Raw genomic sequence first — 24,388 nt, 5'->3', positions numbered from 1 at the left:
CTGCCTCCATTAAAAACTACCCCAAATCTACTCAGACAGTATGTACACTAACTGTATTCAATTTTGCCGCCCTACCAAAAATTACTCCAAACCTACTCAGACAGTATTTCCGTTTAAACAGTACATACGTTAACGGTATTCAATATTGCCGCTCTTCGCCAAAAACTGCCCCAAACCTGCTCGGACAGTATTTCTTTATATCCAATCGTTGCGTCGTGTGTTTGTGTTCCATCCCTCTCGAAGAACTGTAATACTAATATATAATCTCGCACATGTTAACAAATCCTAGTTCTACATACCTATTCTCGACACATATAAGGCGAATAAATCTCTTTTTTGAGATTTGAAAGGTGCGATAAAATAAAAGAGATTCGTGTTTTCAAAAATGATTCCAGTGGTTGATAGAGTAATCGGTCGTCGGAGTGTCGGTTGGTGAGAGATCCAGTGAATATTATCCATCTTTTATGATCTAGAGACTTAACCAACGATAGGGACGAAACGTCGGTGGAACGTGTGGCGAAAGGTTCGTGCAGGACGAGGATCCGAGAAAGTAAGGGGAATTATCGCGGGTTATTGCTAGAGATGGCCGAGGGCACGAGTTATTGGGGTTAAAAGATAGCTAGCGCAGCTGCAACGCCGAGGAAAGAGTCGAGTAACGACAATGAGAGGGTCTCCTCGGTTAATGAACATTGCCGAGTGAACTCGCACAAATTCGGGAGAAGGAAGGGAGAGTAAATTGAGTGAGGCGGCAACGAGACTATTGATCCGACTCTCTCCCTTCCTGTGCCCGCCCTCGCACCCCTACCCGACCCCTAGACTGCCGCCACCGTCGTCGCTCGAGCTAGCCGAAAAATTCCGTCCACGGGTGGCGGCTGCTGCTAAGAAGAACCGTCGCGTCGCGGCCTCGCGGAAATTCCGTGTCCCATTTCCTTACAAATGGAACACGATTATTCCTCCTTGGAACGTACATCTGGGGCGAACGATGTCTTTCTGTTTTGTTTTGCTCGAGTAGCGTTTTCCTACGTCGAACTGCTAGGAAACCCTAGTCGTTAGCGCGTCGAGAGGGTACCTTTCACCAGTGGCTCGAGAGAAAAAGTTGATCGCTATACGAACTCGAACTCGAACTTTGCGTCTGCGCGAAATTCGCAAAACCGCGGGAACCGTGTTTCCTGCTTTCCGATTCGTTTTGGAAGTTGTCTGCACCCCCCTTAAGAGAAGCGAAAGCAATTTCCGCTCGATTCCGCATCGACGATTAATCTTAGGGAACCCCAGGATCGGAGAGGGTCTCCTGCACGCCTTGCTTCATTTTTTCGGTACATTATCCATAAGCGTCGAAAGATCGACTGCTTCGACGGTCCTCGGCAGAATCGATCGACCGAAAGTAAAGAAAGGAAACAAACGGAAAATGCTCCGAGGAATGCTCGGTATAATCGTTGAAAATAAATTGCTCGAGGATTCGCGTCTCTCGCTTCTAAGTTACGAGAGCGAAACGAAACGAAACGAAACGAAACAATTAATGGAACGGCCCGAATGGCAATATTTAAACAACGACTCGAACGGTAGTCGAAATTGCGTTGTTTACAGAACAGTTTTCTCCACGCCCACAGTTTTCTCGCTACCTCGTTCGAACGTTAATAACGATAGACCCCGATCGTGGATTTTACGTAGATTGAGAAAACAACTAGCAAATTACAATGATACCGGATCGTTTACTTCGACCTTTCGATACCTCGCGAACGCTCCAAGTTGTAGCGAGATATCGTCCACGCAGCCCGATTTCTACTCAAAAAGCACGTGATCGCTTCGCTCGATAAATTTCCCCGAACGATGGCATCAAATTTACACCCTAAAATTTTACACGCTTCCGTATCAACTATTACGATTACGCGCGTTACACGATAATATCGCGTTACGCATATGCGCGTTTCCGTTCCACAGCGAAATCGGTGGCCTGCAATTGTAAGTAGATTAGCGCGAAAGTTAAACAAGGACGAAACGAGGCGAGCCGTACTACACGTCCGCGAAACTCGTCGTAAATGTGCGGTTGACAAAAGCCACCCCTCTGGCACTGTACCGTCGCCATCCGCCCCTACCAATCGTCCTGTTTACAAAAACCGACGGGGTTCAATTCGGTAATTGAAATTCGGCCGTGGATACGAGGGAAATCGAATAGTTAATCAGCAATGTCGGTGCCTCGTCGCGTTCAGCTGACGATTTAAAAAAGAGAGAGAGAGAGAGAGGGGAGGAGAAAAAAGCGCTCCGCGAATTAATGGATTCTAATAAATTCGCTCGATTCGCTCGCGTGTATCCCGTTAACCTGATCGCATTTGATACGCCCTCGTGCAATCTTTTGACGAGATTTAACGAGAATGTTACATGTCCGCGCGGCTAGAACCCGTTGCGTAATTTCGTAAATATTGATTTTACCGAAATTTGCCTCGAACGAAAGTACCCGTGATTACCGGGGGAATCGATACCATGCGCGATGATATCTTTCTCCTTGTTTTCCTTTCAGAGAAACGATCGCTTTATTATTAAAAATTCGCCGCCAGTCTGATTACCATCGATTACCATCGATTACCATCGGTATTTCGTGCGTGTCGCGAATGTTGTTCACTCGATAACTTTGTTCGTCTTTCCAGCTCGACGAGAGACTATAGACGCGTCGTATAGTTTGGCGAATGAGACGCGAAAGTAGCGATCGTCCGGACGTTTTACATTCGGTATCGGGCAACGTAACGACGCGACGCCATCGTCGAACGAAATTTCGACATTTCACGGGCCGATGCCCTCGAGTTCGCGTCTGTTCGATTCCCGTAAAATGCAAATGTCCGTCGAAGGCACGATGTGGAAAAAAAAAACATTGACACCTGGCTCGGCACGACGGAGCCCGCTGGAACGCAACCTCCGTCCCTTGGTCCGTGCCATCCGCGCACGGCGTACGAGAACGCACAACTTTTACTCCCGCCTGGTCGCCCTTTGTTTCCAACCCTTCCGTGACATAAATCCACGTAATATTCATTTTTTCCGAAAAGCGGCCGTCCTAGAAACTAATGGCTAACGATTTCGATTCAGGAGCCGAGAAAACGCGCGATCGATACGCCTGTTCGGTGTCTGGCTTTGCCACGGATCGTTCTGCACGCATTATCTCGCCATTGATATTGACTATGAATTTAGGTTTAACACGTTCGCGCCGGTGTGTACCACCGGTGGCTCGCATTTATATGTCCCATCTGGCAGCGTGTACCACTGGAGAGCTGGGTGACTTACGCTCGCGTGTCTATCAGATGGCGTGAAACACAAATAGCAGCGTCGGCTTGTATCTATCACCGATGACAATCATTAATATGTCCCATCGGGCGGCGTGTACCACTGGTGGCTCGCTCTCGCGCCGCCGCGTGTCGAGAAACACAAATAGCAGCATCGAGACGAGTTACTGGAACGAGAAGTCGAAGAGGTGACGTTCTCGCATCCCCGCGTCGTATGTACACCCTTACGATCTCGGACCACTCTCCGCGACAAGCGAAAACAACTGCCAAAGTTTGGCCAACCATTTCGAAGCGACGCTTCTCGCGCGAAAGAGTCCCGCGATGTACGGTCCGAAGCAAAGAGGAGCAAAAAGGAGACGCGGAGAAGAGAAACGAGAAGGGCCGGGAATAATCTCGAAGGAAAGAGACAGGAGACGACCAACGACGCTGAATTAATGAAACGACAATAAGCAATTAACGAAGTAATTCGGAGAGAAGACAGAAGTAATGGAGGATGCAGCGAGGTTGGGAGCGAGCAGAGTGGAAGAAAGCGCGAAGAAGTTGGTAATTTAAGTTTCTCGAAAGCTACGCTCTCCTTTCGTTCTCGGGTAGCTGGTTAATCTGTTTTCCCTGGGAACTACCATTGTCAACGAAATCATTTTTCCTCGGGCACGGTCGAGCGATCGACGGACGCTGCCGGTGAGTTCCGGGTCGAATTACAGAGAGGGATTACGAGCGGTGGAAAATTGGCTCGTCGACTCGTTAAACCAGCGTCGTCACTCGTTGCGCAAAATTTCGTGGGGACGAGTGTTAGAAAAATCGGGGTAAATAAATGCTTGAAGCGGGCCATGTGTTTCTTCTTGGCGCTTTTCCTCTCTTAAAAGAGGTTCGGCCAGAAGACTTGGTTGACACGTCGACTGCCGCACTCATTCGCATGGAAGTCTTCACAGAACTAAAATTTCGTCTCGAGACGATTAGAAACTATAGAATCTAATATTTGTCGTATTACTTATTTTTTCATTCTCGTCAAAATTAACGAATACTATCCAGACCTGCTTTCATCGATAGTCAGTCCTTCAAATTATTTGTTTAAGTTCTTTAGTAAAAAGCTCCATCACCCATATGTAGGTGACATGGCGTTTAATGTGTTAAAGAAGGACCGACAGTCAAGGGTGTCCGCGACCGTATTTTCTGGCACGGTGCAGAATTAGGGATGGCATGAAAAATCGCTGTTAGTGAAGCGGTTCGTGTTAATTGTTATCGTTAGTGTCTCGCTGTCTCCCCTTAGCGGAAATACAAGAAATTACAAACGAGTTGTATTAACATTGCTTTCGGACCATATTGTGATACGTGTATAATCTAAGAACAACAAAATTCGTGAAAAGGATTGCATCGATCCTCGCTGTGACGAGACATACGAAAATATAGCGAACATCGAAAGGCTCTACAACGCGTTATCATTAACGCGCCCTATCGCTTATCCTGATCTTTGTATTCCGATCTTACGCGAGGCTCGTACGGATCGAAACATGTCGACGGAAGACGATCTTCCTCTTTGCGGTCGCGTCGTATTTCGAACCCACGATCCTCCGATCCGCAGTTGACCGCTTTTCCTACACGACCGATCCCGCAGTCCGTGATACGTGTTCTCGTTTGACTCCGTCTCCTCGAGTACGGAAGACGCGGACGCTACGGTCGCGAAATGTCAATCGTCATCGTCGGTTCGCACCGATTCGTTCGTGTCTATCGCGACGGGAATTTATCGTTCGAATTACTCTACAAACCACGGCCGAGTGAAATAGCGGATACGCGGAACGGGAGGGGAGGGAGGGAGGGGCGTGTGGGATGGGAGCAAAGGGGTGGACGAGAGAGAACGAAAACTAAAAAGAAACGGAAGGTCGAGTGGTCGAAAAAAGAAACGATCGAAAAACGACAGGTAGGTCGGGAAAGGGAAAAATAGAGAAACCTGCGAGTGTGAGAATGAAAGGGGGTGGTCGAAATAAATGAACGCCATCGGTTTCCATCGAAACGACCACTTTTGCCCGAGCAGGCATTGTTCGTTAACTTTCTGGCCGTCGATTAATTGCACCGGCCCCCGTCGCGTCGACGACGGAGTTGGAAAAAATCCATTCGCCGCGGAAAAATGAATTGAATTCTTGGAAGTGGAAATCGAGAATACGCGTTGACTCGTTTCGAATGTTCGAGGGATCGCGCGACGACGTTCGAGGAAACGACCATCCTTTCGATCGGTGACAAATTGCTTCCAAACGATTATCGCGGCAACGGCATTACGCGATATTTATATATTCTATATAATGTTTCCATTGTGTAGCTTTGAAATGTACCGAAAAACTGTTTTGGTCGGTGAAAGACGGTAGAATTCACTTCGTAATTTTCAAGTATCGTTAGGCGATACAGATGTACATATACAGTCGGTCCCGTAAGTATTCGTACCTTCTATGTTTATTAAAAAAATTTGTCTGAATTAAATGATAGGTTTGACGTTTCCAAATCAATGAACAATTCATTTGGAAACATCGTATCGTTTAATTTAGACAAATTCCTTGAATAAACACAGAGGGTAGTAATATTTAAGAAACTGACTGTACGTTTCAATTACAAAGGCTTGAAAGCGCTACAGAAATACTTCTTTCTTTAAACTTAGTGTCACTTAACGTAACTGAATTTTTTTTTAAATACGGAATACGCAATTGTACGTCGCAATCTTTAAACGTAACCAACTGGAACGAAATCAAAGACACAACTGCGCACGTACTACACAAGCTCACGATTCATCCTCGATGACGACGAGCCCCATCGATACCGCGTCTTCGGAAACAACGTTAATCGTCGAAACGCGTCTCGTTGTTCCTTTTCGGATATAAATACCGGCAGGTAAAGGACGGCTAGTACGAACGAGAGTTAACGAAGTCGAAATAGAGAAGAAAAGACTGGCGAATCGGGATGCGCGTTGCCGGCTATATCGCTGACTGCCTTAAATTGTATAGCGAGGAAATTTTAACGAGCTTCCCCGTGAATTGTGCGATTCTTCGGGCAACGAGCCCGAGGAGTTTCCCGGTTCAATTACCGATGAAAACACGTTTTCCCGTGGAATTTCCATCTCGCCGTTGGCTATTCTTGAAAGGACACTATCTCTTTTGATTCCAACCGTTGAACCGCGCCGCGTCGCGTCGCGTTGCTTTCAAGGTGCTGACCGTCGACGTTGGTGTTTGCCTTGCAATATCGATCGTCCGCAACGTCTGCCCGGCATAAAGATCACCTCTCCGGCTTCGACGGTGAAAAAGGAGCCGTTCTCCCGTGTGGTTCGTGCAAACAGTTGACTCGACACCAGGTAATTACCGGGGCCCCAACGGGCGACAGGTTAATTACGTGGGTATACAGCTTTACGTTCCGCGACGGCGATCGAACGCGACGAATTTCCGTGCGGTCCCTTTACGAACCCCAAAAACTATCGAGACCACGTAAACCATCGAACAAGAGACGTTCCTTCTAGTTTCTTTAAGAATTACAGAACCGTAACAATTTCAGCGATTTTAACGCGAAACGACGCGAATTTTTCGAAGCTGGTCGCGAGTATTCTGTCGCTGAAGATTGTGGGATCAATTCCGGTGGAAAGGGGGCGAGCAGACGATTCTGTACGAATACGTATACTCTAAACAAACGTTACACGTACGACACGTTGGCAAGCTCGAGTCTCGGCGCGCTATATTCAACTGCCGTTCATATACATTAACTAGAAATTATTTCATGCTTTTCACTGCATCTTCCCATACTTTTAAGCAATTATATCTAGAGCTAGCGCGTATTCATACAAATTAACTAGAAATTATTTCATACTTTTCACTGTACCTTATTCGAAGTCGGTGAAATCTTTTTTCCAAAAAATTATTTTATTACGTGTGTCGAACATGGCACCAACGAAGTATGCGCACGGCTAAAAAGGGGTATCTTAATTATCTCTGCATAATTTTACAAATATATTCATGATTCAAGGATATAGATAGGGCAACGTATAAAGACAATGTAAAAGTATAGACAATGTATAAGTAATAGGGACAAATATATTCACGATTTCGCGCTCATAGCCACAACAATACCCACAGCAACCATCCTGTTACCGTGGACACTGCTAACAGTCATTCTGGATGCGCATGAGCGAAAAAACCCGACCCGACTGACATCTCTGGGCCCACGCGCGTCGGATCGATCACCGGGTGGATCAATCGCAACGATACATTTCGTATTTAAGCGGCGCACATGTGCGCTAGGTTGGTCCTATCAATTCGTCTACTGTTGCGTGGTTGATCGAACGACCGTGTCTATCGACGTTCGCCGTATTAATTAGCCAATAAACTTTGTGCATTCCTAAATCCAACGCTTTCGAATAACCGTCGAAAATCGAGCCTCGTTAACGCGAACGTTACGAGCGGGTAACGTTACGCGAATTTATTCGAACCCTGTCGTTCCAACGCGTGAAAATGCGCGCGTTTTAATATCAATGTTTTCCGCGTCGCCGTGCAAACAACGAACGAGCGCCAGAAACGGGCGCGAGCGCGACGGCGTTACGCGATCGCGAAGCGAAATGAAAAAAAAAAAAGGCTGGCCGAGTCGCGATTCGGACGAGGACGATAATTTGGCGGCTTCCCATCGGATTATGACTTTCGGCGGGCAACCTCGGCCCGGAAATCGTCGGTTCGCGTTGGCCGCGAGTCGCAAATCGAACGATAACTGGTTCGCGTTAATCGATTCGACGTGCTTCCAAACGGCGGACGGAAACGAACGTCGCGGACGATATTTTTTGAAATACGAGTGGAAAAATAAAAACTGAACATTCGAGATAACGCGTGTTTCTTTAAACGATTTAGCACGGGAACGATCGCGTTCGCTTCCCCGATTTTCCGACGAGATGGATAATTCCTCGCGAATGTTTTTGATTTTACGCCTCTCGAATTATTTCCGCGTTAAACGAATAACCGTGGTTTAATTTTAATTCTTTTCGATATTTCTGAAGAAAAAAAGAAGAAAAAAATAGAAACATCTTCGCGCGTCCGTGATTTAACCGAAATATTCCCGTTTCTTAAAGCGTGGACGTGAATTTTGATGTCGACTAGACGCGATAAAACGTACGTCAATAAAATAACGAGCGACTACACCTACCCATGGATGTCGACGCGGAGTTTACCGAGGATATCGTTGAATTTCAGATTTAACGCACTCACGGAGAATATAATTTAGAGATAGGAATGGGATACGCGCGGTATAAAGCGGCCGTGGAAGCGGGCAGACCGATTCGAAAGGCAAACGAGAAAGGCCAAAAGATTTCGACCACGATCGTGGTTCCCAAAGGGCATTCTGTCCCGATGTAATCCATTTTCCACCGATTTGCGGCTCTTTGTCGCGCGTCACGCATTCCGCGTTCGCGTCGCTTTGGCCCGTGCCGCGGAAAATATCAGGACGCGCGTCCCTGTTCGACGAACGAGCTCGTTGATGGCCCCGAACGATTAATCGTTCCCCGGAAAGCTAATGAACGACATATACGTCCCAGCCAAAAGTGGTTGCACCCAATCATGCGGTTGGTTGCCCGCTCGACCGAGCCGTCGATCATCCATGTGTTTTCATTATATTTTATCGAGCGCAATTCTTCTTTCGCCGTCACCGCCACCACGGCGACGCGGACCATTCGATTTTCCTATCTGCCTAAATTCGGCTCGATCCGCGCCGGACGACGGAGAGACGATCTTTTCGCTGGATCTTTTCTTTGTTGGCTATCGGTATCGCCTATCGCTAGGGATGGAAACGGGGCTAAATGGCGACGAATGATATTCAAACTATACATAGTCAGATTTGGTAAAAAATAAAATGGAAAACAAAAACGAAAGTAAAGCAACGAAAGAAACCAAATGTAAACGCAGGAGTACCGATGATTTTGCGGTTGGGGAAGAGGGTAAAATAGAAGACAAAGTAAAGGTAATAAAGGAGGTGGTTTTTCGTTGATAATTCAAAAACGAAGCATCATTCGACATTGTTGCAAAGGAAATCGTGGTTCGGAATCGTCTCAGCTATCCCACCATTTCCGGTTCTTACACTAATTCTGCGACACCCTGTATATACAAGTGTAAAGTTTATCCATGTGCATATTTATAACGAAACATCTATTTGAAAACATCGAATCTATTATTTTATTTAGACAAATTTCTTTAATAGACGTAGAGTGTGCGAATATTTACGAGACTGACTGTATATCCTTAAAAACCATAATTCTCGTCGATCGGCGGACACCTGTCGACGCTTGCGTTCAGTATTTTTAGGAATTTCCATCGAACGTCAACCGAAAGACAAGACGACTTCGTATTCTCTTCCTTTTGAATATTTAAAAGAGTTCCCGTACCATAAACAACTTGGATAGAAAGTTAGAAACACTGCGGGCGAATAGTTTTAAACTGGAACTTTCTCATCGGAGAGGTCTGTATTTCTAACGAAAAACGAAACGTTGAAATGAACGAGCAGAAGCTTCCATAACGAGTTTTATTCCACAAAAGTAACGTTTAGCTACCGAGATACGGGCCGGTAATAATCACATTCTTTGGGAGAAAGGAATGTTCGCGTGAAAGCGCGTTCATGCCGAATGCGCAACGCGTTGGAATCGAGCACCCTTCGATTATCGATCCAACCGATTGTATTTTAACATTGTTCGCGGTATCTCTTAACTCTCGTATACGTGGGGACCTGTTAGCTATAGCTATATAACCTATAGCTCGGGTAACTCGGGACCCCAAACATCGCAGTTACTCAATCGAGGTTTCTATTCTGTGTTTACATTCGGCTGGAGTCGAACAGGAGTTGGAAAAGATTCATCGGTTTTTGATCAAATCGAATTCTTTATTCTTCATCGTATGAACTTTCTTTAGTCTTCATGAACGCGATGCTATTGGATTCTTGGTGTTCTCCCGATCAAAATGATATCTCACGTCGCGTAAATCGAACTATTTTCAACGAAATAACTTTTCAATTATGCAATCAGATTTTGCATATAATTTCGTTAAAAATAGTCCGATTTACGCGATGTGAGATATCATTTTGATCGTAGAAGCATCAGGAATCGATTGAAGCTACTTCCGCAAAGTTCCGAGAAAAATTGTCGAGGTTGGTATTTTCAATTCTTTATGGGATCCCCTCGTCGACCGGCCGTTGCGATGATGGTGCGTGGCCTTTTTCGGGATTCCGTGCTCGTTTAGGTGTCTCGCGGCTCGTTGTGCCAGCTCGCTTGTGGTCCATCGGACCCTTCTGCGCGAGGAGTTGACACTTTCAAATGGACATTGCTCGTGCTCGCCGCCCGAACTTACATACATGGGACAGGGTTACATACCTCACCTTTACACTGCTCGCTCGCCGAGGGTTAAGGGAGAACGGTGATTCACTTTCCCCCCAGTGATGGTGATAGTTATCTTGCATTTATCCAGTCTTTAAACTAATATCAAACATAGCTGCAGCCCTCGAGGGGAATCCGTCGCGATCGCCGAAATCTAGAATCTACGATGTTTCCACGCGAAAAAGAAACAACGGAAGAGAGGACTTTTTCCGTAACCGTATCCAAAACCGCGCTCTATCCACTTTGCCCTCGTCACTGTACAGTAGGAGTCATTTCGTGCGCCCGATCACATTTCACGATTACAAGTTCTATACTAAAAGACTCTATTCACGCTCTCTATCGGAACTTTGTAAAATCGCGAGAGCCCCAACACCGAATCTCCCGGTTGTTTTTTTGCATGCGAAAGGTCGAACGATGAAGGCAAAAGAACCGTCCGCCGAATGAAAAGCCTCTCAACGCTTCCACGGACCGCAACGTATTCGATCAGCGAAGGGAGCTTACCTAGTTTCGAGATAATAATTAAAAGCTTATCGTGGAAATTGGCCGGCCGCCAGCAGGCGTGGATATTGCAGCATTCCCCTGGACCGTGGATGGGAACGGGACGCAGAGAAAAACGAGGAGCGAGCAACGAAAGGTGGGACGCCCCGGTGTACCCCGCGAAACTCAAATAAATTGCTTTAATTAAATAACACCTTTTCGAAAATTGGTTTCGCGCTCGGCGAAGCGATATCGCCACGCTTTCCGCGGGCCTCGGCTTCGTTTGCGAAATCCCGGAAACCACGCGAACGAGCGCATCCATTCCCGGGAGCGCTCCTTTAACGATTCAAGTATCGAATCGAGTATCGAAACGAAGATAATCGTCTCCAAAGTTTACCGCGAATCGAATGGTCGAGATGTACATACGACGGGTATAGAATGTATTCGTACATCGATCAATTTCCCGAAAAACTTTTCTGTGAAATTGTAGTTTATTAACTCCTTTTTTTTTTATAAACAATGATATTCTACATATTCTCGGAAATCTCTAGAATACAGTTCCAACGACAATTACTAGTTTATAGAATTTGCGAAATTAACAAGAAAATAGGAAAAATTGGTAGAAATATGGAAGCAATAAGTATTCGCACGGTTCTTGTGACGACCAATTTACAGTAGAATTTGTAACATCTCGCGAGAGCAGTTTTGGTGTGCCTTTTAAAGGTTTGTGTTTTTGGATTCAGAAGGGTGGTGGAAATAAGGGGTAAGGGCCAATGAGAATCGTAGGATGTTAAAGAGTCGGGCGTGTTATTCGGAGTTAATGACTAGGTTTCAGACTTCAAAATATTTACTTATCCCATGAAGATAAAACTACTGACTAACCTAAAGTAATGGAAATTAGATGGTCCAGTACAGAAGGTACAGATTAACCTAAACGATATCCAACACCTCCCTCCTTAAGATTGAAGGGTAACCGACAATAATTTGTATAAATTACATACGTACATTTTCAATTCTTAAAGGTATTAATTAACCTAGGGCGGTATTCAACACCCCAACCTAAAGACATATCCATGTTAAAATGACGGTTACCTCTAACGGTCTAACGGTTAATCTAACCTCGAACGATTCGTGTCGCAACGATGGGATCGTTGCGCTCTCGTTCGCAACCGTCCGTGTTCTCCCCAAGCCCTGTCGCGCGTTCCGAAACAGCGTCGAGCCCGTCGGAGCGAAAGGCAAACGGGAGAATGCCAAACGAACGAACGAACGAACGAACGAACGGATTTCTCTCTCGAAATCCGCTCGGACGGGATTCGAATAAACGGCAATTAACTGTTCCTCCACTCGCCGCAATTAAACGATTTTAGGTCTGTCCGGTGGTCGTGGCCGGTTGGCTCCGGATGAATCTCAAAGGATCGAACCGTACGCCGTCGCTGAAAGGAATCGACCTCTCCGAATCACGGCTCGGACCTCGAATTGAATTCGACATAGAGCGGGCATCGAGCAGCGATTCGTTCGAAATAATTCACCGCTCGTCAAACACAATTTCGCGATACGTCGTGACCCGAGAACGCTACGGTTTTCTTGAAACGCTTCGCGTTCCTTTCTGTGACGTTTAGTTAAACGTATCGTGTACGTGAGTTTTATCGCGACGCAGCTGCGTCACCCTGCTATTCATAATTTTAAAGAGAAATCGTTGAAACGGTGGTCGAACGAATGCGCGTTGTGGTCGCGAGAAATCTGCGTAGGAAACGTTACTTTAGACTTTACCGATTCGCGCGTTACGGAATCTCGAACATGGCAGAGTTACGAGCCACGATTTCGAAAATCGGATCGGTTACGACGCGTCGATTATCTACACTGCCAATTATCTTGTAAATTTCCATCGTGGCTGATACCCAATTACCGAAAGTTTGTCGGAACTTTGTTAATTAATAGTTGTTTCGCGACGTAAGTTATTAATCGTTACGAAACGTCGCGACGGGGTCGTATGCTCGAGAATCTAAGCTGTCGTCGAATATTTATTTTCTTTTTTTTTTATTTTTAGTAGAGAAATTAATCGCGACGTCCCTCGTCTCCGTATTTCGTAAATACGAACGCAACGGCACCGCACCTTCCATCTTCCGTTGGACCGAGTGCTTCACGAAATTACCTTCGAACATTACGCGAAACGATCCAACGCTACGCTGGTTTCTTCGGTTCCCGTAATAGGAGCGAGCAAACAACCGTAGCCGTTTACGCGTGCAGAAGGGAAATTAGTCACGCGCTTATGATATACGCTGCTCGCTTAGCCATTTAAAGCGGCGCAAATCGCAGCATTAGCGGCCAAACGAGCACGGAATGGGGAACCGTCTGTGGTGACGTATTTCGATATCAACGGAATTGCGCGGCCGGATTGCAATTGACCACGCTCGCTCTGCCGAACAATTCGCTGGAGGATAAAAACGATTTATCGTCGATTTCAGCCGCTCGAAAGACGAAATTTATCACGAAATTATCCACGATGCGGGAGGAACGAAATCGACAAGGGTTTCGTTACCGATTCTTGTGATTCTTTGTGTAAAATATTCAACGGGGATCTAGTTCGATTCGGGACAGGCGTCTTCGTAGGTTAATTCGCTTCGATCGGGATTAATTCGCTGGTGCCGATAATGTAATTACCGGCACGTTCGTTAATTCGTTCTTTTTTTTTTCTCTCATTTGCAATCCGGGCTCGTCCTTTGATCCGAGCTCGTTAACGAACACGCGATTCGGTAAACCGTATCAAAAAATAATCGGCCGATTCGATGAACGTTAATTAAACGAACGAAAGTAATTGCAGCTTGTTCGTCCTTTTGCGCTCGCGGCTCTTTGAAGCGCGAAATAATTCATTCGCTCCGTGATGACTGGCGTGAACGATTGCGCGACAGAAGTATAGACAAATACGCGCAATAGCTAACCACTCGATTGTTTCTACGGAACGAGCCGATAGCAAACGTTACGTGTTATCTAAACGGGAACCGTTGCTTTCTTGCGTTCTACCAACAGAAAATCTAACTGGATATTAAATGGACGGTTCCGTCGTGGAAAATTATCGAGAGAAGAAATAAGGGGTTGACGTTAAAAATAATAAACTTCAATTTACGCGAATTCTCCTCTAAAAATATGTAGGAATGTTGGTTAATTATTTATACCTCTAAAATTTATTAACGAAATAAATACACGAAGTTTGATTTTGAATTGGTTCCTATAACGAATACTCCATTCCTCTTATCGTCATCTTACATGACTCCTGCGTTATTTTAATAAAAGGTCTGGGGGGGGAGGGGGGGGGGGGGGAAGAGGTGCACTTGAAAAGCCACTTGGAGACTCGAAGCTGAACGTACTTCGTTACAGGTAAAAGCTCTATCCAGCGTGCTATCGGGGCCCTTTCCAGTGTCTTTTGATTTTTCCTGCTATTTTCCGGCCGAGGAACTACGGTTTCCAAAGGAGACTTTCGAAACGACGCGAGCAAACGATATTTCGTTGCCCGAGGTTACCGCTCGCCTCGCTAATAGTTTCTTCGGCTTTTCTTTACCCGATGATTGAACATTCGATAGACGCGCGGAGAAAGAACGACGCTGTTCCCTTTAATCATCGAAACAGAGAACAACTATTCACCGAAAGGAAAGAAAACGTTGCGTAACGATAACGGGAAACGGAGCGAAAATTTGGGTGAAGAACATTTTACGTCGCGAGCGAGAAAGAGCGAGAAAAAGAAAAATTCGCGAATTAATTCGTTGCCGCTGGTTAGGGGAGAGAGCGAGCTCCGCCGAGCGGCGTTCCAACTCTCGAAGAAACGTCGGAAACGTAACCGGCCTGACGCGGCGCGACAGTTTCAACGAGCGTATACCACGGTAAATGCGGGGCCATAATTAACGCGGTACAATAAGTATGTTAATGAGGCGTCGGCTCGCGGAAGAAAGAAACGAAGGCAGCTCGAGGCTACGTTATTCGCTACTGATTCGCCGGCGAGCTCGTCGCCCGCTGCTCTGTGTTTCAACACTCGGTGACACGGATTCGCCCAATGAGAGAATAAACATTACCCTCGCATGCCACGAATCCGTCTCGACCCGCGAGTTACGGGATCAATTTTCAGTAGAATAAGAAAGAGCTTTATTAAGTTTATCATTTTCGTAGTCGCGTTGTTGCGCAAGGGATATACGGTCATAAGTATTCGTACCTTTTATGTCTATCGTAAACATTTGTCTAAATTAATTGATAGGTTTGATGTTTGCGAATAAATTTTTATTGTAAACATATACACGTGCGAAGTTCATTTACGTACATATTTACGATGAAAAATTCATGCGGTAACATCGAAACTATTGTTTAATTTAGCCAAACATCTTTGATAGACGTAGAGGGTACGAATATTTATGGGACTGACTGTATATCATTCCTTAATAAATTATTCGTCAGGATCTTTGCAAACCTGTACGATTAAATTCCAAGCTTAATAACACTTTAAGAAATACTTCTTTCTTTAAACTCAATATCACATAAACGTAACTTAATTTCTTGAAATACTATACGTGTAATCGTACAGTCGGTGTGATAAGTATTTTTACAGGAATCGATTCAAAGGGAAGCTTCATGTATTTATTTTGTTAATAAATTTTAGGGGAAGAAATAATTAACCAGCATTCCTACATATTTTTCAGTTTATTATTTTTAACGTTAACCTCTTATTTCTTTTCTTATTAATTTTATTTTGAATCGGTGCTGTACGAATACTTCTTACAGCGACTGTATGTCATAATCTTTGAACGTAACTAACCAAAACGGAATCAAAGGACATTCGTCGATTCAAATTGGTTTCTTCTAGTAGATTTGGTACAACGTCTATTCTGTGTTTACATTCGGCTCGAGTCGAGCGTCGAACGTAGAAAAGGACAGAGAAAGAGAAAGAGGTCCGAAGAAACTAGCGTCAAACGTAGAAAAGGACAGAGAAAGAGAAAGAGGTCCGAAGAAACTAGCGTCGAACGTAGAAAAGGATAGAGAAAGAGAAAGAGGTCCGAAGAAACTAGCGTCAAACGTAGAAAAGGACAGAGAAAGAGAAAGAGGTCCGAAGAAACTAGCGTCAAACGTAGAAAAGGACAGAGAAAGAGAAAGAGGAAGAAATCCGAGAGAATAGCCGTAAATCACGCTTTTCAGTTTTCACCGATACTCCCCCCAATATATAAAACACTTTCGTGTTTAAAACATCCGAAAAACTCGGAACGTTACACAACTGAGTGCGATTCGCCGCGAGTGACCGAAGCTGGTAGACGTTCATCCAACGCGGAGAAAGTATGAAAATCGCAGTTCAAGATTAATAGGGTACGCGCGGTGTCAGCTGGGTCCGACGTTTTCGTTTTCGACGCGAGCGCGAGCCTGTTATTACACGCATTCTACGAACTGAAAGAACAATGATTCCCGAGCGCTGACAGCTCGAATTTATAGCGTTATACGGAAGGATAATATCGTCTCCTCGTCTCGTCGTTCTTTCAACGGGGTAAGAAACTTCCAACCCCTTTTCGTTTCCTTCTTTCCGGGGAGCCACCTCCGCTTCCACGTTCTACGACGCGAACAACCAACATCTTTTCACTCTTCATTTTATTAAATACATAATCGAATTGGGAAATGAATTTTTGATCGAGTAGAAGAGTCGTGGAATCGTGCGACGATTTCGTAATTTCATTTAACGCGTTGACTGCCAGAGAAATATTCTTGAAAATTTCTGCCAGAATTAAATATTATTCAGACTATTGGAGACTAGATAATCAAACATGACGTGTTTACTAATTGAGTTCTTGTTATTGTTAATAAACGTTCCGAGTTCTTGTTTCTTTTATAAAAGACGTGTTGATTCTTAAAAAAATGTCTACTCCTCGATGTGCCACTACCTCCCGGCGTAACGATACATATACGATCCGTGGTTGACGTGCACAGGCAAAATTCTTTAAAAATCACACGTTTCGTCGATGACACCTGCTTAACCGAGCTTCCTTATTATCTCGTTCGTCATCGCGAAATGCACGAGGCATGCGACCACCTATCGTTCTTACTTCGCTGGTGATACATCGGCCGCCGTCGAGTAATAAATCGATAAGGAAGCATTCGGGCGACGTTATGGATGCATTAAACGCAGAGATATCATTTACCGTGGTACACGTTTACGTACTTTCCTTCGATACGGCATAGATAAACGAGTTTCGAGACGTTTACTCCTATCGCGGAATCTTTCCTCCTCTAAGTTTCCAAACTGTCGTATTATACGTTTCCTTATCCCTTGACGAATCAGTCGAACCGACATCGACATCGACGTAATTGTAAGTCATTCTGCTACCGCCTCTCATCCCTATGCCTTACGACGAAGATCCGGATTAACGGATTGAATAAATTTTCTTTTTGCAATGGACCCTGAGCCCAGTCGTTTCGATTTCGAACAGGGTTTCACCTCAGATTTCAACTCAGGTTGTATGCCCTCCACAGAAGGAAACGATATATTTAAGAAACGGAAAATAATTTAGATACGGTAAAGAGTGGAGAGTGCGAATGTATGTGGTTGCCGTTGACAAAATTACGATTGAGACTCACGGAAACATGCGTATGTTAAAAAGATGAATAGCCGACCTTAGTTTAATGCAGTTAATTTTTGAAAGAGAAACGAATTCCCTGGCTAATTTGGCTAATCAAATTACTCGTTCGAATTAAGCTTCGAAACTCTTACCGACGCGACGCGGACACCCCGGAACTCGACGCGTGACTTTGATGACGCAGTCCGTGTCCGATAGCATTTAGATTCCAACGCTTCACCAGAACGTTGCAATTAGCTTTACCAGGGACAAATGAGATGGTAACTACCGAAGCGCCTCGCCTTTAATGTCCTTGTTTGCGTCTATGCTCAACATTGTACGCGATCGATCAACGTAGACACCTCGACGGCCGTGTCTCGACCGACTCTGATGAAGCTGGACTGTTAAGCGCTAGGAACTAGGAACAATACCTGAATCGCTATTTGACGTGGCCCGAGCCAGGAAGCTTTCCTCACGCGTCAGATAGGTAACGACTAATTCTACGATTTCCAGCGATCCTAGCCTACAATTCCACGGTCCTTCTATCAAAACATGAAGACTGTATAAGGAGTCCTGACTGTGTAGTGTAGAAGTGTTATCAAAATCCCGAGCTTGAAGTTATGAACGCGCTGAACCTGCCTTGCGCCGGCCTTGCAATTTATCTACAGATAATCATCAGATTGCCCTGCCCTTGACCGGCAGTTCATTTGTTATTGCAAAATACATATGAATTTTTTGAGACCTATATTTTTTTGAATACCTATAGATAATATACAGGGTGTCCCAAAAATGTTGTAACACCTTGAAAGAGGTGGTTCGGGAGGTGATTTGAAACAACTTTTTTCTTAGCGAAAATGTTGTCCGAGGCTTCGTTGAGGAGATATCAACGAAAAACACTGACCAATCAGAGCGCACGTATACCGTTGGAGCGGCCGCGGTAACGTATGAGCGCGGCCGCCTAGCGCGTAGCCTACGCTCAACCGTCATACGCGCGCTCTGATTGGTCAATGTTTTCCGTTAATATCTTCTTAACGAAACCTCGGACAACATTTTCGCTAAGGAAAAAGTTGTTTCAAATCACCTCCCGAACCACGCTTTTCAAAGACCTCCAACATTTTTGGGACACCCTGTATATATCGTAGTCTGTGCGCACTTGCGCCGCGAGTGGACCAAATATTCATAACTCCAAGCTCGGGATTTTAATAACAGTTTTCTAGTAACTTTCTTAGGGAGTTGGATCTCCTTATACAGTGTTCATGAATCGAAATATCAACGTGATTTCGCATTCTTAAAAGAACAGTCGCGATGTCGAGGCTTCTTTTTTCAAAGGCACCGCGATGCGTGATCCAGTTAAACGACTGCTGACTTCGAAAGACGAAGATACCTTACTCGGTTGAAATCGGAGAACCGCGTTGCTCTCGGAAAGTAACGGAGGCAACGGTCTTCTCGAATATCGCGACGTTGGTATCGCGTTGGCATCGGTTCGTTTCGACTCGACCAGAAAAGGGAGGTAAAAAGAGACTCCCGGCACGCTTCTCAAAATCAATATGCAATTCGCGAAACGCAGTTCGCGACCTCGAATACGATCGCGTCCGCCTCGCCCCTGTCGAACCGAGTCCAGCCTTGCATCGAACCCAGACTGTATCCATCCCGAGGCGATCGTTTTTTTTTTTTTTTTGTGAATATTGGATTTCGAACCGAAGTGACCAACGCGATTCGATCCGATTTATACTCGTAGTCTACGGATTTGCTCTAACAAGGGGACCTTACGGATCTGATTTGCGTCAACTTCTCCACGCGCTACGTAATTCGTAACCTGTACCTGCAACCAGCGACAACGTCAAACGGTACGTTACCTGCCACGCGCCGCGAGAACTGCTACTCGAGACACGATTTCACCCACGAAATTTAGTCGCGAATGCTCCCGATCGCCGAGCAAAAAACAAACGCGACCCGAATAGAAGATTTCAAACGTAAAAGTCACCGTATCCAGACCGCGAATTGCTGGAAATCTTACGCGACGACGACTGCGCGTATCTTCGTTAGGATAAACTCCTTTGTATTCCAATCAACGCTACGCGGGAACAAGCCGGAATTAAGTTACTTCAATTTGTCATCATGCACGCCTCATGAAAATTAGCATACTTACATACAGCAGCCATTACGCTTCAATAACCGTTGTTCTGTAATTACTCTTGCGTGGAAATTAATCCCCGGGAATAATAAATGACTTCTCCGGCTACCCCTCCCCGGCTCCTCGCCGTGCTCGCTCTTCTGCGTTTCCCTTGGGACACAAGCGACGCGATAAATTACACGTTCGTAGGTAAATCGCGAACGAATCAGGTCGGGCGTAAATACCAAGTCGTTTTTGCACGGTCGCCGATGAAATTCTGTTTTCGAGTCATCGTTCGCGACGGTTATCGTTCGAATAGCACATAGTCGAGAGTGGTCGAGAGTTCTCGTCCCCGCACGGATACAATTATTCAAAGACTAAACACCGCTTCTTGCAAATGGGGGAGTTTCCACTTTAATCGTTTCAGTACTACCGCCGCCTATAGGCGGCACCACGAAACGCTCTCTGGGTCCTACCGCCACCTATTGGCGGCTTCCACGAAACGCTCTCTGGGTCCTACTTCGACTGACGCAACGCCATAACAAAAAGTCATGAAGACTGTATAAGCCTATAAGGAGATCCAACTCCTTAAGAAAGTTACTAGAAACCTGTTATTAAAATCCCCACCTTGAAGTTATGAATATTTCGTCCACTCGCGGCGCAAGTGCGCACAGACTACGATATATATATATATATATATATATATATGTCATATGCGTATGATAATATTAGGTTGTCCCAAAAGTTTCTTTCGTTTTATTAATAATTAATATATACACAATATTGTATATTTTATGTTACATTATTGAATTGTGTACGATTCATTTCGCTTCTTTACTGTTACAGCATCAATGTCTGAGAAATTAGATCGCCTATTTCTATAAACACTGCCACGGAAAATAATTGAATGCAACTCACGAAAGAAACCTCTGGAACACAGGACTCCTTATACAGTCTTCATGCAAAAAGTCTTTATTCGCACGTTTCATTATCGAATCGAACGCCGACGCCAAAATCACGGCAAACGATCGAATAAACCCGTATCATCGATAAAAGCGAACTTGTAAAACTGTAATTACGACGAAACGAGGCTCGCAAAGGCATTCGATTCCATTGTGATTTACGGAAAACGTACGACGTAAGATTTACGAGAGCGTGCATCGCGCTCGCGTGTTACGAACGTCTCGAGTTTACGGGTCGACAAACTTTTCCGCGGTGCGCCCTTTAAAGGATGTCGGCCAGGTTTGGAACGACGCCATAAATAATTCGCATCGTCATCGTCATCGTCGCGGCTCTCTTTGAACGCGCCACCGACTATCTCGTTTGTTACTAAAAACAATGGCTCGCTACTTAATCGATCCGACGAATTCTGTTAGATAGTTGTTTTGTGTAAAACCGAGAAAAATAAACGAACGAGGAAGAAGAAGTAGGAGAAGAACGGCCCTGAAAATGATAATAGCCGAAACGAATAAAAACGGAACGCGTAATAAGAGTCCGCTCGGTCTTTCGTGATATACGGAAAGATATTTAGTTAAGCGTTCCGGAAAGTGTTCGCAATTAAGGTTCTTCGTTACCGTCGCGGAGGTAAGTATTAATTATAGAAATGAACGGTCATCGGCGTGCCGACGTCGGCGTCGCTGGTAACTTTTTTCAAAAGAGAACGAAGTACGCGCGAGGCGTCCAATTTTATGAATTATCTCGAGTCTAAATGCGCAAGCCGATGAAAGTGGAACGGGATTAATATCCGACGTAAAAAAAACGTATCGTAGAATATACCGAGTACCCGAAACGATGGAACTCACCGGGTTTTGATTAATACGTTCACGCCGGTGTGTACCACCGGTGGCTCACGCTTATATGTCCCATCGGGCGGCGCGTACCACTGGTGGCTCACGCTCGCGTGTCCATCAGATGGCGTGTGCTGCCGCGCCGCCCTATGGCGAAAATCTTGAATACGACTACTATTTCATGTTTGATTATCGTTCTTCGATAATTCCGGAAAATCGAACGCGCAAAAATATCTCGAATCTTCTCAAATTTGCGATTAAAGTTGGAAAATAATCAAAAGATTATCTTGTTCGAATCGCGAGAACAAAACCTTTCGTTTGATCATTCCTTCCTCCAAAGCCAAAGTACCTAGTCAGCTTTCAATTTTCCAAAAGACCTCCAGCCCTCGGCACTGGATGGCAGCACACCCTCTGAAGAGGATTCTCGAGATTAGATTAGCTGGAACCCGTGTGTTCGTTCGAGACTGAAACGGTAAAGCAGGAATGCGCGATGCAACTTCGTTCAAATTTCAATTTGGACAAAGTGGTGGTTCTTCAGTTATCGTTTCAGTTACGAATCGATCAGTCACCGGTTGAACAGTTAGAAATTATAAAAAAGTTTTTTTTCTAAAAAAAATGATCGACGGCTATTTTTGCAGACCGACTTTTCCGCGAGTCTCTTACACAATTTTATTTTGAGCGTTCCCGAGCTGTCCAATTGAAAATTGACGTCCCCGACCTCGAAACGCTAAATACTTGCTCTAAAAGTGGTCACGGTACGGTGTGTTTGTTGTCTTTTAATTTAGCGGAACGTAAAATTGATTCTCGCCAATCTCGCCTGTGCTGCTTACGATTAACCTTCCGCTGTTTCACGGATCAACGCAAATTCGCCGTAATTAATTACGATAATATTATCGATAGATCTCGAGCTTTCGCGACTTTGTAAATATCGTTATCGTTGGCTCTCAAACAGCCGCGACTGAGTCGGAGACAGGTTAGATTTGTCCGACTGTGGAAGACAAAAGATCGCCTTTACCTTATTCCTCGATTCTCCCCACAGCCGACCACTTTCTTTCTCTCTCTTCTTTTCATCCTCCTCGTAGAGAAGGATTCAACCTTCTCTCTCGGCCACCCTCTTTTATTTCAGCGTTCGCGAATACTACCTCTTCCACTCTGTCTGTCGGTGCATCGAACCTCGGATGTCTGTTTCGAGCGACGATTCTATTTACGGAACCGCGTTAACTACTACACCTTCCACCTGTTCTACCGTTCCCCCTTTTCCGTTTTTCTTATCCCGTTTAATGCACTTCTATAGGAAATTACAAGTGAAAATATTTTCTTGCCACGGCTACACTTCCACCCTCGTCTTTTTCTACCTCTGTTGTCTCGGCTCGTTTTTCCTATTCGCGGAGCGTAAATTGTTACCGAGCTCGTTAACTTCGCGCGAGATATTTATCGATGGACCTCGTCTCGCGATAATGGAATCCCCATTGTCTGCTTAGGAGCACACCACGCCCGCCACGGCCGATTGGTTCTCATCGACACCGTTTCTTTCGACCGATAAAGCTGCCAGTTTTCACGTAGCTCAATTTCTACGCTCTTCTCTGGCGAGCTGTAACTTCCTTTCTGAACGACTGCCACTCGAGACATTCTCAACGGTGCGTCGTGTTTTCTTTGAAACCGAGAACCCTCCTCGATCCAAAAGACAGATAATCAGAGCCTGCAGAAAATTCTAAACATTACGAAACTCGCGACAATCGTTCATCGTCGTGTGACGTACTCATAAATTCCGTAATAATCGTGCCGATAACTCATCGACGGCGATCGGTAACGATTAACCGAAAAGACCGACGCATGGTGTACGCTTTCGAACGATTACTGTAATTAACGACGCTGGTTTTGTCGTTCGTCCGAGAATGCAACGAAGAAAAGGGATACAACGCGGAAATCGAATACGTTGACACGTTGATGCCGGCGGCGTTTTTCAGTGGTGCGCCGTAAGGCGGCGCTCGATTTCGCTGTGGTGGGGCGGCACGGCATCGGGTTGCACTGTTTGGCACAATGCATGAACCACCGGTGATGCACGCCGCCCCACGTCACAGACGCGAGTGACCCACGTGTTAACTCGATCGATCTTTTCGGAAGTCTCAGTTATCATGCGACGGGGTTATTAATGTAGCAACACTCAGTAGTGTGACAAGGAATCTGAATATGTATCCTTAACGATGTAAATAAAGACGCAAATACGCAAAAAAATATCACGCGACGACATCTAGCGGTAGCTTCTCGAGACACACCCGTTTTCGGAGCGTCCTACAACTGGGAACAACATTCTTCAAATTGTAAGCATTAATTTTGCTTTAGGGGATAATATTATAGAAGGCTTATTTAACAAACTCCGTAAGCGTCATTTGTGTTTGTTTCTTTCCGTAGGCCTGGAGGAGAACTAAATGCAGGAGAAGACGAGGTAGAGGGCCTAAAACGGCTCCTTACAGAGGTAAAACAGTTAGCACGACGTCTTATGCTACCTTACGAGGTAGCTAGGAGTGGCACTTTGATATGTTAGATTGTAACACTGTTTATGAACCTATTGTACCAATCCTAAGCGTCGAGAGAAAAGAAAAGAGAGCTTGAACAATTTGCGAAAACATTGTATTCGATAGATACATAAAATATAGAGAAACATCCTTGCTCTCGTTAATTCCTCACGCTATGTATCAATAATAAAGGTGAAATGACATTATCAACCGAGAGACGCGTTCTCTTTTCCCAAACCATTTTCTTTCCCGTAAATGTACTCATTTCCTCTTTCAGCT

At 45.1% G+C, this 24,388-nt stretch overlaps 1 long non-coding RNA gene across 1 annotated transcript in view; it reads right to left on the bottom strand.

The window, feature by feature from the left end:
* The window catches only part of LOC128872347 (uncharacterized), a 142,852-nt gene extending 122,528 nt beyond the window's left edge, over nt 1-20,324 (bottom strand). The window contains exon 1 of the long non-coding RNA XR_008456151.1: nt 19,843-20,324. This is a non-coding gene — a long non-coding RNA (uncharacterized LOC128872347). The remainder of the gene's footprint in view (nt 1-19,842) is intronic.
* Between the last annotated feature and the right edge of the window lie 4,064 nt (nt 20,325-24,388).

This window comes from Hylaeus volcanicus, chromosome 2 (genome assembly GCF_026283585.1).
Source record: "Hylaeus volcanicus isolate JK05 chromosome 2, UHH_iyHylVolc1.0_haploid, whole genome shotgun sequence".
Classification (NCBI taxonomy): domain Eukaryota; kingdom Metazoa; phylum Arthropoda; class Insecta; order Hymenoptera; family Colletidae; genus Hylaeus; species Hylaeus volcanicus.
Note: the sequence above shows the minus strand (reverse complement) of the source record. Positions and strands in the feature narration are given on the sequence as shown.